Source organism: Anguilla anguilla, chromosome 2 (genome assembly GCF_013347855.1).
Source record: "Anguilla anguilla isolate fAngAng1 chromosome 2, fAngAng1.pri, whole genome shotgun sequence".
Lineage (NCBI taxonomy): Eukaryota > Metazoa > Chordata > Actinopteri > Anguilliformes > Anguillidae > Anguilla > Anguilla anguilla.
The window spans coordinates 56,113,947-56,127,552 of NC_049202.1; positions in this window are offsets into that span (position 1 = coordinate 56,113,947).

Below are 13,606 nucleotides of genomic sequence, written 5' to 3' on the forward strand. Positions count from 1 at the left end.
GATAGTGTTGATTGGGGTTATTCAAATGAACGAATACTGGTTCCCAATCTGTAAATAAAAATTATATACTGTGGGACATTTGTGTGTGAATATTGTGTGGGAAACAAGTATTTTTGTAGCTTCCCATTCAGTTACTCTGCATTTGATCTGATTATTTAGATTGATTTAGGTGATTTAGATAGTCATAAATCTGATCTCAATAGTGTAAATAGTTTTCAAGCCTTTAATTTCACCCGTGAATTTCACCCGTCCTTTTTTTAGGTTCTTTTTTGTATCATTGAGCAAACAGTTTACATACCTAATGTACTATGATCTTTAAAGGTAAACACATTACATCAGGGATCGTCAGCCAAAATACAGATGCACACAATAAGCAATATTGAAAATTAATTTTATTTACAGTAAATTAATTGTCTCAGAGCTGTTATTCTCCATTTAAAGTTTGGGATTTTGTATGTTCCCTTAAATCTAGATTTCACTGCATTATTTAATGTTTTCAGTTACACAACAGTAGCAGGGGTGTAGTGTCCCGTTGCACAACTTGGTTAGCGTTTTGCGCAATATTGGAAAAACCACTAGTTGAGCTCCTGTATAAGATGAGAGTGCCCCATGGACAGTGGCATTAGTGCTTTCACACTTCCCAGTCTTGTTCGCTATGTATTTCTTGCGTATTGCTGCTGTCCTCGGCCTGCTCTCTGTGAGCACTGCAGGTCCCTTACCATGCGAGGATGTGGTCCGGCCCCTGGTCCTGGAGGATTTCAGTTCGGTAAATAGTCTTTGGCTTTACAGCTTGTGTGTAAGAATTTGACTTCTTGGAGCCAAGGATGCATCTGTGTATTTTCCTATTTCATACCTTTGGTGACTTAATAGTGGGTAATATACAAAAGTATAAGCCACATCAGTGGTGGAGCAACTGCTCCGTCTGGTTCTGTATTTTAATACGTAAACCGGCAAAAAAGTTTTTCTGAAACAAAATTTCCCAGTAAGTATAAACTTCTCTTACAAGTGCACTGATGTCCATCCGAATCAATATAACATGGTTAACATGCGTCTTATGCTGAGTAATATTTATCAAGGATTAATCAGCAAAAGTGAAGGATGTAGACTGGTAATGTGTGCTTGATCGTCTGGATTGTCCTCTTAATATGCTACATAATGACGCTACGCAAAATGGATGTCCTGTGTTTTGTAAAACAATTCTTTAATACAGAGTGAAGTCTAGTTTAGTGCTCAGTATACATGAGTAATGTCAATCAATAAAATTCTCATTGATTTACTGTGATTAAGTTTATACAGAATAATATATTCTGAAATTACACCTTTTCACAAACCATGGTTAAAGTCTCATATCTGACTTCCCTTTTCAGATATTAGGAAAATGGATTGTCATTGAAGCAACTGTGGATTCCCAGAAATATGCTGCATTATTTAAAACAGTGAACAGCGCTTGGGTGGAGATTCTGCCTACTTATCACAACAACACTGCCATCTTCAATAAGGCAAACAAGATGTAAACAGGATAAGCTCATCTATTTATCTATTAGCATATAATCATTTAAATCTAACTTTTGGTCTGCAAAAGGAGTTATTTGTGTTCTTTAAAGGAGGTAATTTGGGTTCCTAAACCATTAGTTCTCAGTACAGTGATGCATCCCATGATATGAGCATGCCTACTGTGGTATAGTGAAGTGATGCATAACTACAAATTGGGAGGAAAAAAGGTAAACTAGGGAGAAAAGTAGTTTGGGAGCCAAGACTCAGATTTAGTAAGCTATTATTAAATTAGTTTCTTAATCAGCAGCTGTTGTGCTTCATTGTTTTTGTTACTGTATTCACCAGCAGTGGATCTGCAGCTGAGCACCTCCTCTGTCTCATTTTACTCATTTCAGGAATGGAGTATGTTCTTATTCACCAACAAATATTTCAATTTCAGACAGCGTTGTCCAATTCACCAGTAAGTAACAACTGCACAATAGAGCACTTGACAGGAGATAAAATACATTTTGTTCAATCTGTTCTTTATTTCCACAAAATGTTGACAATGTGATGGACTTGCATGGGGAAAAAGTAAGCCCTTGGGAAGATGCAAATACATCAAATTAACTGATACACAAAACATACAAATCATAGGACAAAAGCGTGACTGAAATGAATAGTAATTGTTTGACTGTTGGTCATCATGTTACAATGCCTGCATTAGTTATAACTGGGGTGTCCACAGGATTCCTTTAAGGTATGCAGAAAAAATCAAGTAGCAGTAATTACAGAACAGATTCGACCTTGGCTAAATAGATTTAAACTCTTGGGATGTTGATACAGGTAGTTGAATTTCTAAATTTTAATGTCGCTGAGATACAGTATGTGCACTGTACATACAGCTGGGGGTGCTGCTGCACATTTTTAGCAGAAAGTGCAAAAGTTTTGTATTTTAAAAGTAGTACTGTTTTTATTTTTCTCAGTGGAAGGAAATATGACTGGCAATAGCACTGCTACCTTCCTGCGAACCTGCGCTGATTGTCTTGTCATGAAAGGGACCTCATTCCTTGAAGGTCACATCGTCAGAACACTCCACATATTCGGTATGTGCTGTCTCTCTTGGTTATGACTATACTGTAGTAGAAGTGTTTCACACTGGGCGGGCCGTTGTACCCTTGAGCAAGGTACCTAACCTACATTGCTTCAGTATGAATCCAGCTGTATTAATGGATGCAATGTAAAATGCTATGTAAAAACACTGTGTAAGTCGCTCTGGATAAGAGCGTCTGCTAAATGCCTGTAATCTAGTGTAACACTATCGGTACAAAACCTTGCATCACTGACCATGTTTTTAGGAAGAACAGGAAAACTGAGCGATTTTGATCGGAAAACATACAGGAGACAAGTGGAATGCCTAGGACTACCACAGCCAAACTTCATTCATAATGAGAAGCAAGGTTAGAAAACATAACCCCTCCTGTGCATTTACAGAACACAGCAAAAATGTATATTTCCTTTTTTGAACACCGCCTTCTATACATTCTCTTTTCCAGAGCTCTGTCCACAGGCTGGACTCATCTGAAGGCAAGCCTGAGCAAGATAAGAGTGATTAATACATTAATTAATACGTTGTTGATAAATAAGACATATTCTACATAAAATCTTTGAAATATTCGAAATGTGTATTTTATCCTAAAAAGGAAATTAAAAGTAAAACACAGCAAGACATGTTGAAAGCAAATCATTTTATCGAAATCCCTTTTTAGAGGATTAGTACACATCTGTCCAGTTCTATTGCAAAATAGAAAACTACTATCTGGTAAATATACACTACTCTACTTGTTTGATGTCGACTGTAACCAAACACCAGGGATAATACTGTATTTCCCGAACTCACAGTCAATTCTTTTCTTTGTGTGAGTCTGAGTAGATTACACATACAAAAATGTGCACATTATGTAGGCTTGAAGATTATAGTAGCACATTCACAAATTAAATTTTGAGATTTAACATCAAATTAAGAGCAAATTCTTAAAATCTGCCAGCAGTAGCAAAACCCCTTCTTTGGAGACATTGTATATTTCACTTCAAATTGAAAAAAAAAAAAAAAAAAATTTACACTGAAAATTTCAGTTTTGTAGGAGTAGAGTTAATTCCATGAGTCACATAGCTGACACACAACTCACATAACCAATCCTGTTCCTTGACCATAATACCACATTACCTCCAACCTTTTGTATCATAAAAGTAAACATTATAAAAAGGCTAAAAATGCTGCAGAAACATAAATGCAACAAGCATCTTTGGAATGTACAAAAACACATGCATTCAGTGTGGGTAACACACACATACACACACACACATTTTGGATCACGCACATCCTGTTTGGGATAAATGTGATCCTGTTTGTACAGTTTTTTCTTGCTTATCTTTATTACTGTCCAAATGGAACAAGCCTTCAATTTCACCCATTAATTTTTTTTCTCCAAAAGAGCAGATGGAAGATATGACCCTAATTCTGAAAGCTTATATGTACAGTATGTGAAAAAGAATCACATGCCCCAAGTAACAAGGGTGTTACCCTTCAAAGATAACACTGGTCTCAGACCTCAATTAAAGTTTAATGCGTTTTATTTTTTCAAATAAATTCTGAGCTTATCAGATGTTCTAGTTTCACAACACTGTCCATTTAAAGTTTGGACGGCGTTATTTCACTTCATTATTTGCTTAACTGCTAAAGAGAGCCACAATTTCCTTACATTGTGAGGATCTGGTCTCTCCCCTGGCTCTGGAGAATTTGAGTCAATGGCTTAGGTAAATAGCTTTAGGTTTGATTCTTTGTTTGTGTTTGATATGGCTCCTCTGAGTCAAGGATGTATGTGTACTTAGCAAAAACTTTAAATTATTTGTCTTTAGTAAATACACTTTAAAGCAAGTATTATACAGGGGGTCAAGCCATGTGTTGTGGATATTAATATAATGAGTTTAAAAATAAATTAATTTCTGCAAAAAACTATAACTCAGTTATGAATTGTGCATTTTCACTTGTAATCACATGTCTGAAAGGATACAATATGGCTAATATGAGGCTTTATATAATTCTTATTTGTTACTGTGGTGGGGTGGGCGTGGTTTGAGCGTCGGCTGCAGAGAGAGAGAGAGTGAGAGGAGCGGCTCTCGGATCCTTCGCCACAACTGTCAGGTGGAGGTAATCAGCGCCGATAATTATCGGCGCTGATTACCTCCACCTGACAGTTGTGACAAAGGATCCGAGAGCCGCTCCTCTCATTCTCTCTCTTTCTGCAGCTGACGCTCAAACCACGCCCACCCCACCACAGTTACCAAGAGGGTTTATCAGACAAACACTGGTAATGAGAAATAGGTACTTACAGCCAGATTTACTAAGCCTCTGCCAACTATTTTCAAATGCAGATACAATGCATTCCGCCCCTGAAACATTTGTCTTTTGTATCAAAGAGGCGCATGGGGCTGGAAGCAGAATATGAGTTTGATCTGCATGAATCATAGCAAGGTGTGCTTTTCTCCTCAATGCATATGCGTTTAAGGGAGGATTGTACAAATTATTGGTGGAGCTATGAAGGTGGCTGATTATGCATTCAGTCAAATTTTCTAAAGTTCACATAATTAACAAGGGTCGATTTTTGAGCAAAATTCCTCCAGACGAAATCAAGATGCAAGCAAGATGGAGGCATAGGTATATTCCTCAAAGATGTACTGAGAGAATCTTTGCAACAGGAACCACATTATGTCAAGTTCCTGAGCAAAAAATAATTAAACGGTAATTAATTATTGCAGCCAAGCAATAAAGACTGGGTGTTTGTCATGGAAAATATTGGCTGAATAGAGCAGTCATGGCAAAGTTATTAAATAGCACAGAAAACTGAAAAAAGAATAAATCTCAGAGTGTTTAAAACCATTAATTTATTATCACTGAAAAATCACAGAAAGCAGTAATCTGGTGAAATTCACAGCTCTGCAAAAAAAAAAAAGGAGACAAAAATAATTGAATCTGTGACGCTTAGGACTTCTATGACAAACACCCAGCCATAGAAATAATTACTGTTTTGGGAGAAATAAAAGATTACCTAGAACCTACCAGACATTCCCATTCCATCCCAGCAATAGTCATGGCCCTTGCAACATTACACTATATTGCATCTGGATTAATTCAGTCAGCAATTGCCCCAGCTGGAATATACATATTTGGTTCTGTGCTGTCGGTAGTGCAGGATAGCCAAGAACATACAATTTCCCCACATCCAATGAAGATGCACAGTACAATGTTCAGTGTTGAATCAACTCTTACAGAGTTTATATGACTCCACTATGGCCAGAGTGGACTCATATAAAGGCTGTAAGAGTTGAATTAACACAGGACATTTTACTGTGTATTCAATGCACTAAACTGGAGTTTTTGTTATTGAACATAATTAAGCCCTGCTCCATACACAAAATCCAAATAATAGGTAGTATCACTCAGTTTTTTTTCCCTTATTGCATTTCCCTGTGTTTAATTGTATTATTGTTTTCAATTATTCTATTATTGTTTTTTGGGTTTGTCTCTTATCCCTTCCCTCTCGGGTTTGATTGTGTTTTGAGTTCACCTGTGTCTTATCTTCGTGTCTATTTAAGTTCTTGGTTTGCCTGACTCGGGTGCTGGTTCCTTGTGTGTTTCTGACTGCATGTATCTGCCAGCTTGTCTGCTTGTGTTTCCACCTGCGTGTGTGTTTCTGCCTATGTGTTCCGCCTGCCTGTGTTCCGTCTGTTTGTATTCTGTCCTGCTGTATTCTGCCTGACTGTTTCTGTTCACAGTTTTCTGCCCTCGCTATGTGTTCCCAGTGTTATGACTTTTTGAGTTTCTATGCTTGTGTTTCTGTTTAGTATTTTTGAGTTCTTTTGTTATTGCTCCTTGTGGCCTTTTGCTTGTTCCTGTTTGTTTTTGTTATTAGTAAAGTCTTTGTTTTATTTACCTTTTGAGTTTCCTTTTTACTCTGCGCTTGGGTCTAACCCGTCAAAACCATGACAATCTGGATCATAATGTATTTGTCATGGCAACATGTTGTGACATTTCATTTTTACCATATCATTCTCTTTCAGATTATGCTTGACTGTTCTGTATTGCTACACTCCAGTTAAAGACTATACAGTATGGTGAATTTTCTGGCACTGGCATGAAATAATTGAGGCCAATTAGCATAATGGTTCATTGTTTTTTGTTTATATTGTTTCCTCCATGCTAGAAATTCAATAGATAATCATCTTGCCATCTGCACTCAAATGACCTGGGCCCAGTATTTTTATTGTTTATTATAATTACTGGTTTCCAATGTAAATAACAGGGTGGCACGTAAATGCTCTAAAATAAATACTCATTCAGTTGATATGCAAAATACAATGAGCGTCATTGCTGCTGACACACCAGACAGGTATTTGTCTCCCTGGCTGTGTCCCAAACCGCATACTTCCATGCTCCGAGTGCGCATAGCGAGCATGCCTCCATCTTGGAGTTGCCTCCATTTTTTTCGTTTAAAGATATGTACTTTTAACGAGTGTAACTAGCTATACTGAATACGTGCTAATCGTCGGGTCCCGTTTTTAATTATAAACTGCCGTTTTATCCTCGCCACTGCCCATTTTTTCATTTAATTTGAAATACACCCCTTGCCTATGGAGTAGCCACCACAAACATGACTGGCTCCATAAATGTTGCCTAGCTGAGTAGGCTACACAGCGCGAAAATAATGAAAAAACATACACGACTGTTTACAATGAAATGGCAACTTTATTATGGGGTTGACAGTACACTGAAAGCTATCCAAACTGCAATTAATATTTTCCAAGCTTTCGTTGCCTTCCACTGCTCTTCTGACAGCAAAAAGGAGAATTCAATTGAAGTGGCTAGCTCGCAAAAAGTTGCTAGTATTAGCCCACTAGTTAGTCTAGATCATAATATTTCAGTAGCCTACTACTACTTTCGTGTGAGCATCTATCGACCGGGTTCGTTCGGTAGACAGACAGACATCAGATTTTCAACTGTAGTCTATATAAAATAGGCTAAATATAAGTAACAACATGTACCTAGTTATGTAGAAAAAAACGTCCTTGTTATCCTCTGGAGGTAATTTTTTCAGTACTTTCGCGATTTTTTTCTGTGTCGGCAAATAAGCCAGAGGTTGCCCAGTGCTAGCTTTAGCTGCTACGGGGACGTGTATCTACCACTGCATAGAGATTAATGGAACTTGTCTTTACTTGAGATCGTAGAAGTGTCCCGTCGTGTGTATTTCAGGTTAATATGAAAAAGGCTGGTCCCTACTAGCATTTCTAGCGATCCGTTACATATTCACAGTTGTAACCCAAGTAGCAGGAAGCAAAATAGCCATTAAGAAGAAGCGACATTTTCACTACTTAATGTTCGCGATTACGGAATTAATTAGTATATCAATATAACTAAAATGTATATGTATTAAGTTGGATTTTTTTCCCATTTAGACAGTTATGTGTAATTTTTACAAGACTTGCATTTAAATAGGTAATGGAGTCCAGTCCGCTTGGTTAAAAATTAAATAAATGCGGTAGCATTTCAGATGGTCGATAATATGTCCTCTCACTCTCACGTTATTCCCCTCAGGTTTATTACCGGAATTTTACCAATAGTTACGGCAAAGGTTAAAGGTTATGGGTCAGATGTCGTCACGAAGTGAATCCCACTTATTTAACTGTTTCTCCGTGCTACTGCACTTCCATGGTTCGGAGTGCGTAGTCCCAAGCATTGCCTGGAGTGCGTATTCCGGAGCACGGTAGTGTGGAGCATGGAAGTTTGCGGTTTGGGACACAGCCCCTGTCTCTTCTGTGAGCTGGTGGCTCCACAATCGCCCCTCTATCCTCCTTCCTGGCATGGAGCGGCAGTGTTATATAATGGGGAAGGAAATGGACTTCACAGGTTCGATCCCCGGATAGGACACTGCCATTGTACGCTTGAGCAAGGTATTTAATCTGCATTGGTTGAGTATATGTCCAGCAGAATAAATGGATGCAATGTAAATGCTATGTAAAAGTTGTGCAAGTCGCTCTGGATAAGATTAAATTCCATTTTGGCCCAGTTGATGAGCTCTACCAGATCTTCCAAAATCCTTCTGGCCTTGGCACTGACTTTGCTGTAATTGTCAGATCACCCATAAATTCTCTGATTGGAGCCTGCTGTATGTTGCTTGCCAGAACTGCTCCTCTACTGAACATCTATGCAGATTTAACAATGAGATTAATTGCCACAGAATGGTTTGATTGAGAACACACACCCTGGGATGATGCCTACCCCAATCTTCTGCCGTGTGGTGGTGAAATCTCCACTTGTGAAGCACACCTTGAGGTTACTGGAGTTAGCCAGGAGGAGATTCTGGACTCTCACCAGAATGTGGGAGATCTTGAGTGTGGGATGTGGTTCCATAGACCAGCGTTTCCCAACCGGTGTGCCGTCAGGCGAGGTCAGGTGTGCCGTGTGAAAAATCCTTTAAAAAAAATTATGTTCAAATGAATTTAAAAAAACTTAAATGAACAAATCCCATTCACAAAAGCCAAAATAAATGTCATTAAAATGCATATCGCTTAATTAAAACCCCAAAAGAACATTTAGGCCTACTGTTGGCACATCACCTCAATGTCAGTACATCGCTCGCGGTTTTTTTCTGTCGGCGTGGTGTGCCATGAGATTCTGTAAATTTGGAAAGTGTGCTGCGGAAGGAAAAGGGTTGGGAAACTCTGCCATAGACAGTAATCTGATCCAGCCACAGGACCTCCAGGTCTCCCGGGCTCCACTTTGCATCCTTGATGGTCTTCAGGCAGCTGGACATTCCTGGGACTCCACCTTATTGAACTTTAGTGTCCATGTAGTTAAGCAACATGAATGTTGTCAGACTCTTTGCCACAATTCCAAAGAAAATTTTGCCTTTCTTATTTTAACTATATAATTCCATTTATACTCACAATATGTTATCAATTGCAGCCTTTTTACAAACCATATATTTGTCTTCCTTCCTGGTATTTGCAGATGTCAATGAACTGAATCGAATTCAAAGAAAGTTTGGATGATTCACCAACTACTGAACTACAATGGAGATGTGCCTACTCTTTACAGTGATACTGGCATCTTCAAGCATGTAAATATGTAAACAGCATTGGATCAAATTTGTCACTGTGAAGGACTTTTATTTTTCAGCCTCACAATGGCTTCCTTTAGTTTAATTAGCACAACTCTTGTCCGCATGTTGACAAATGACAATAATGGACTACAAAGGATATCAAAAGCCTAGAATCAAGACTAGATACTGAAAGTTATCTTATACAGTGCCGTGTAAAAGCATTTGCCCCCTTCTTGATTTCCTTGATTATAGCATGTGTGAACATTTAACACATTTTTTGTAATTATTATTTCATTCATTTAATGAAAAAGGTTATCACCCATTTCTCCCATGTGAGTTACACAATCAACCAATTAACCAAACTTAATTGATAATTAGATTCAGCTGACTGAACACAGTTGGCTTAATTGCAACCAGGCCTGTTGAATCTAAACCTCATATTGAACCTTACCATCAGAGTGAAATTGTCACCACAAAGTTTCTACAAGCACGCCAGAGATGAGAAAAAAAAGTTGTTGGGTTGAGACATGGTAAGTGTGAAGGCTATAGCATATGATTCACATAATTTCTATACTAATCAAGCCATTCAGTGACCCCTCATGCCCTGTGTATGGGAGCATTGTCAGCCTGGAAAAGACCCCTCCCATCAGAATAGACATGTTTCATCATAGGATAAAGGTGATTGCTCAGAATGACATTGTATTGATTTGCAGTGACCCTTCCCTTTAAGGGGACAAGTGGACCCAAACCATGCCAGGAAAATGCCCCCCCCACAGCATAACAGAGCCACCGAACCCCCTAACTGTAGGAATCAAGCATTCAGGCCTGTATTGTTCTTTTGGTGTATGCCTCACATGCCCACCTGAGAATATGGTGAACAATGACTCATCTGACCATATCCCCTTAAATACCAAACTAAACGGAGTAAACAGTTACTTTGTTGTGAGCCTCTCCAGAGAAAATGTTACAAAAAATGTTTTACACAGAATGCCAAATAACTGGAATTAAGGTAGTATAATAACCATATATAAGCAGGGGAACTATACTGACTGTTTCCTGGTTCGAATCCCAGCCTGGGCCTTTCTGTGTGGAGTTTATATGTTCTTCCTGTGTCAGGTACCTTTAGGTATGAGCGTGTGAGTGAATGGTGCCCTGCGATGGTTTGGCGACCTGGCCAGGGAGTATTCCTGTCTCACGCCCACTGCATGCTCCATCCCTCAAACCCCCTGCCAAAAAAAACCCCTCACCAGACATTAGCAGGTTAGATAATGGATGGACAGGTAATTATTAGTTATTTTTTCATTACGACTGATTTAGAAAAAATTTGATTGACCTTTACTCTATTTATACATAGTTTCTGGCCATTTGCATCAGTTGTGTATAATTGGAGTACATGTTATTCCTGCAGTGAAGGTGAACTAGCTCCTCTAGACTTACAGTATCACTAATGGATAAACAACTGGTGCTGTGTCTGCAGAGTGAGATAGTATCCAGGGACACATAAATTTTGTGAGGCCAGCCCTAACACACTACAAGGACATATTATGTGTGTGTATTTTGGGGCATAAAGACAGGCCCAGGGAGAATGTATTCTTGAACACCTTCTCTGATGCCTGTTCTTCTGCTGATTGGTTTGTATCATCTCTGCCTGTTACTTTTAGCATCTCTCTCTTCCTTTGAAAACCCCATGACCACGTTGTGATGAAGCCACCGGGAAAAGGATGTGCAAGAATGATGCGCAGGTCCCCTTCATAATCTATCATCTGAGTAAACATAAATAAACCTGAAACCATCTGATCATGTGCACACACATTCAAATGACCCATGCAAATGTACATAATCCTCAAGTTGAGAAAGGTAGAGGGCAGCTAACAAAGCAGAGACATACAATGGAAAAGAACAGAAGTAGGTCAGACCAGGTAACATCAGGGTAAATTCAAGGTAAGTGGTGGAGAACATCATGAGAGAAGATGGTGATAACGCCACAGTGATTGTGCTGACCCCACATATACAATTCACTACAAAAGAGGGGGGTCATTTCAAAGAGGGTGGTCATCTGCACTGCTCACTGATCTTGTGTGTGTGCATACATAAACCACAGACAACATCACAAGTGCACATTGGTAAACCCCTCCGACATCATGAGTGCACACTCATGAATGCCTCACTACATTAGGAGTGCACATTGATAAGCCCCTTACTACAACATGAATACACATTACAAAAACACCATTACAATAAAGGGAAAGACTAGGGGAAACTTGTTACAGGGTTCTGAATTAAATCATTACAGGGGCTTCCAACAATAGTTGATGTTGTTGTGTCAGAGAAGGCAAGGTAGCAATCGCACTCTATAAGTTGATTTTAAAGGCTATATTGTACTGCCTTTACATCTATGACCTGCCCCTTGTTTGTTCTACTGTTGAAATTCAAATTCAAATGAGGTGGTGGGTTTGCACAATATGTCAGTGTTCTGTGACATGTGCTCAGTCTTGTTTAGGCTTGCTCAGGCAAAGCCATATTTGTTGCCATGGGGCCCGAAGAAGTCATTGCAGACTAAAGGCTCCGGCAGACGAAAGGCTCCTGCAAGTATCTAAGGGGAAGAGATACTTCTTTATCTTGCTTTATTTTGAACGACACGGTCACTAAGTCGCCTAATATCATTCCAGCCTCATCAAAATATACTGTTACAATAAACAAGGTCTTGGCAGAACACATTATTACTCTATAGCAGTGGTTCTCAACTCGGGCCAGAAAGAGCCGGTGTGGGTGCAGGCTTTTGTTCCAGCAAAGCAGTTACACACCTGATTCTACTAATCAAGGTCCTTAGTAAAGACTCCAAAGGTTGATTAGTAGAATCGGGTGTGCAACTGCTTGGTTGGAACAAAAGCCTGCACCCACACCAGCCCTTTCTGGCCTGAGTTGAGAATCACTGCTCTACAGGGAGTCCCTGACAGATTGGATTCAGGTCAAGATAGTCATTTCAAGAGCAAAATAATGAAAAATAAAAACGAAACAAATTTAAATGTTCACATTCCACATCAGCCTCCCAGAGTTCAAGTACCATAGAAAAATCAAATCGCAAAACAAAAAATACATTCACAAAAGTGCTAATGGAGCACAGAAATACATGAACTGTCTACTTGACCCATTTTAAATCATATGATAAGACTCACCTTTTCAGCCAACAGCTGGAAAATGAAATGGAACCTTTCCAGATTTCCGGAATCTGGAAAGGTTCCCAGGGGGGAAGGTGTGTACAAGCCATACTGAAAATGCATTACAGAGGTGGTGAAAACAAAGTAACCTCAGCACTCTAGAACAGCACTAATCAACCAATTTAATGGTGGACAGGTGCATGAAATCAACAGCACTCACAGCCCATTTGAACTGGAGCGATATGGACAGACCCCCCTGGTAATGCACAGCTTGCTTTGTGTTTAGATTTTATCATTAGCTGTGTTCTGAAGTCTTTCAGTGCTCTTTTTCGTATAACCAGTTGTGCCGGTTTGCCTGTAATTTGTTTGGCTCGCTTCCAAAAACTGCTGTGTGCAGCAGCTGAATTCATGCATTTTGGTGGATTACAGATATAACTGAGACTTCCAAACTGTAGAATAATGGTTGACTACAAAAAGTCATTCCTGAACAAGAAGAGGCATTTGGGCTGAATTCAAGTTGCATCTAAGTGGAAGCGATTTCACAGACATCTCTAATTTAATATCAACTTATTTGGTATTGAAAATCCAGTTGTTCTTTTTCTCCAGACATCCTTTAGCATAGCAACAAGCAAGGATCGACGACTCAAACGACGACCGAAGACTCACCTCTTCAGGCTGCACCTCTCCCCATCCCTCCCTACCCCCCTGTAAATGACTGTAAGCTTAGGGTTGTAACTAGGCAGCTGTTTCGTAGGTGACTTAGGTGCATTAACTGTCTTAACTACAGCTTGTATTTTTTCCATAGATTGCGTTGTT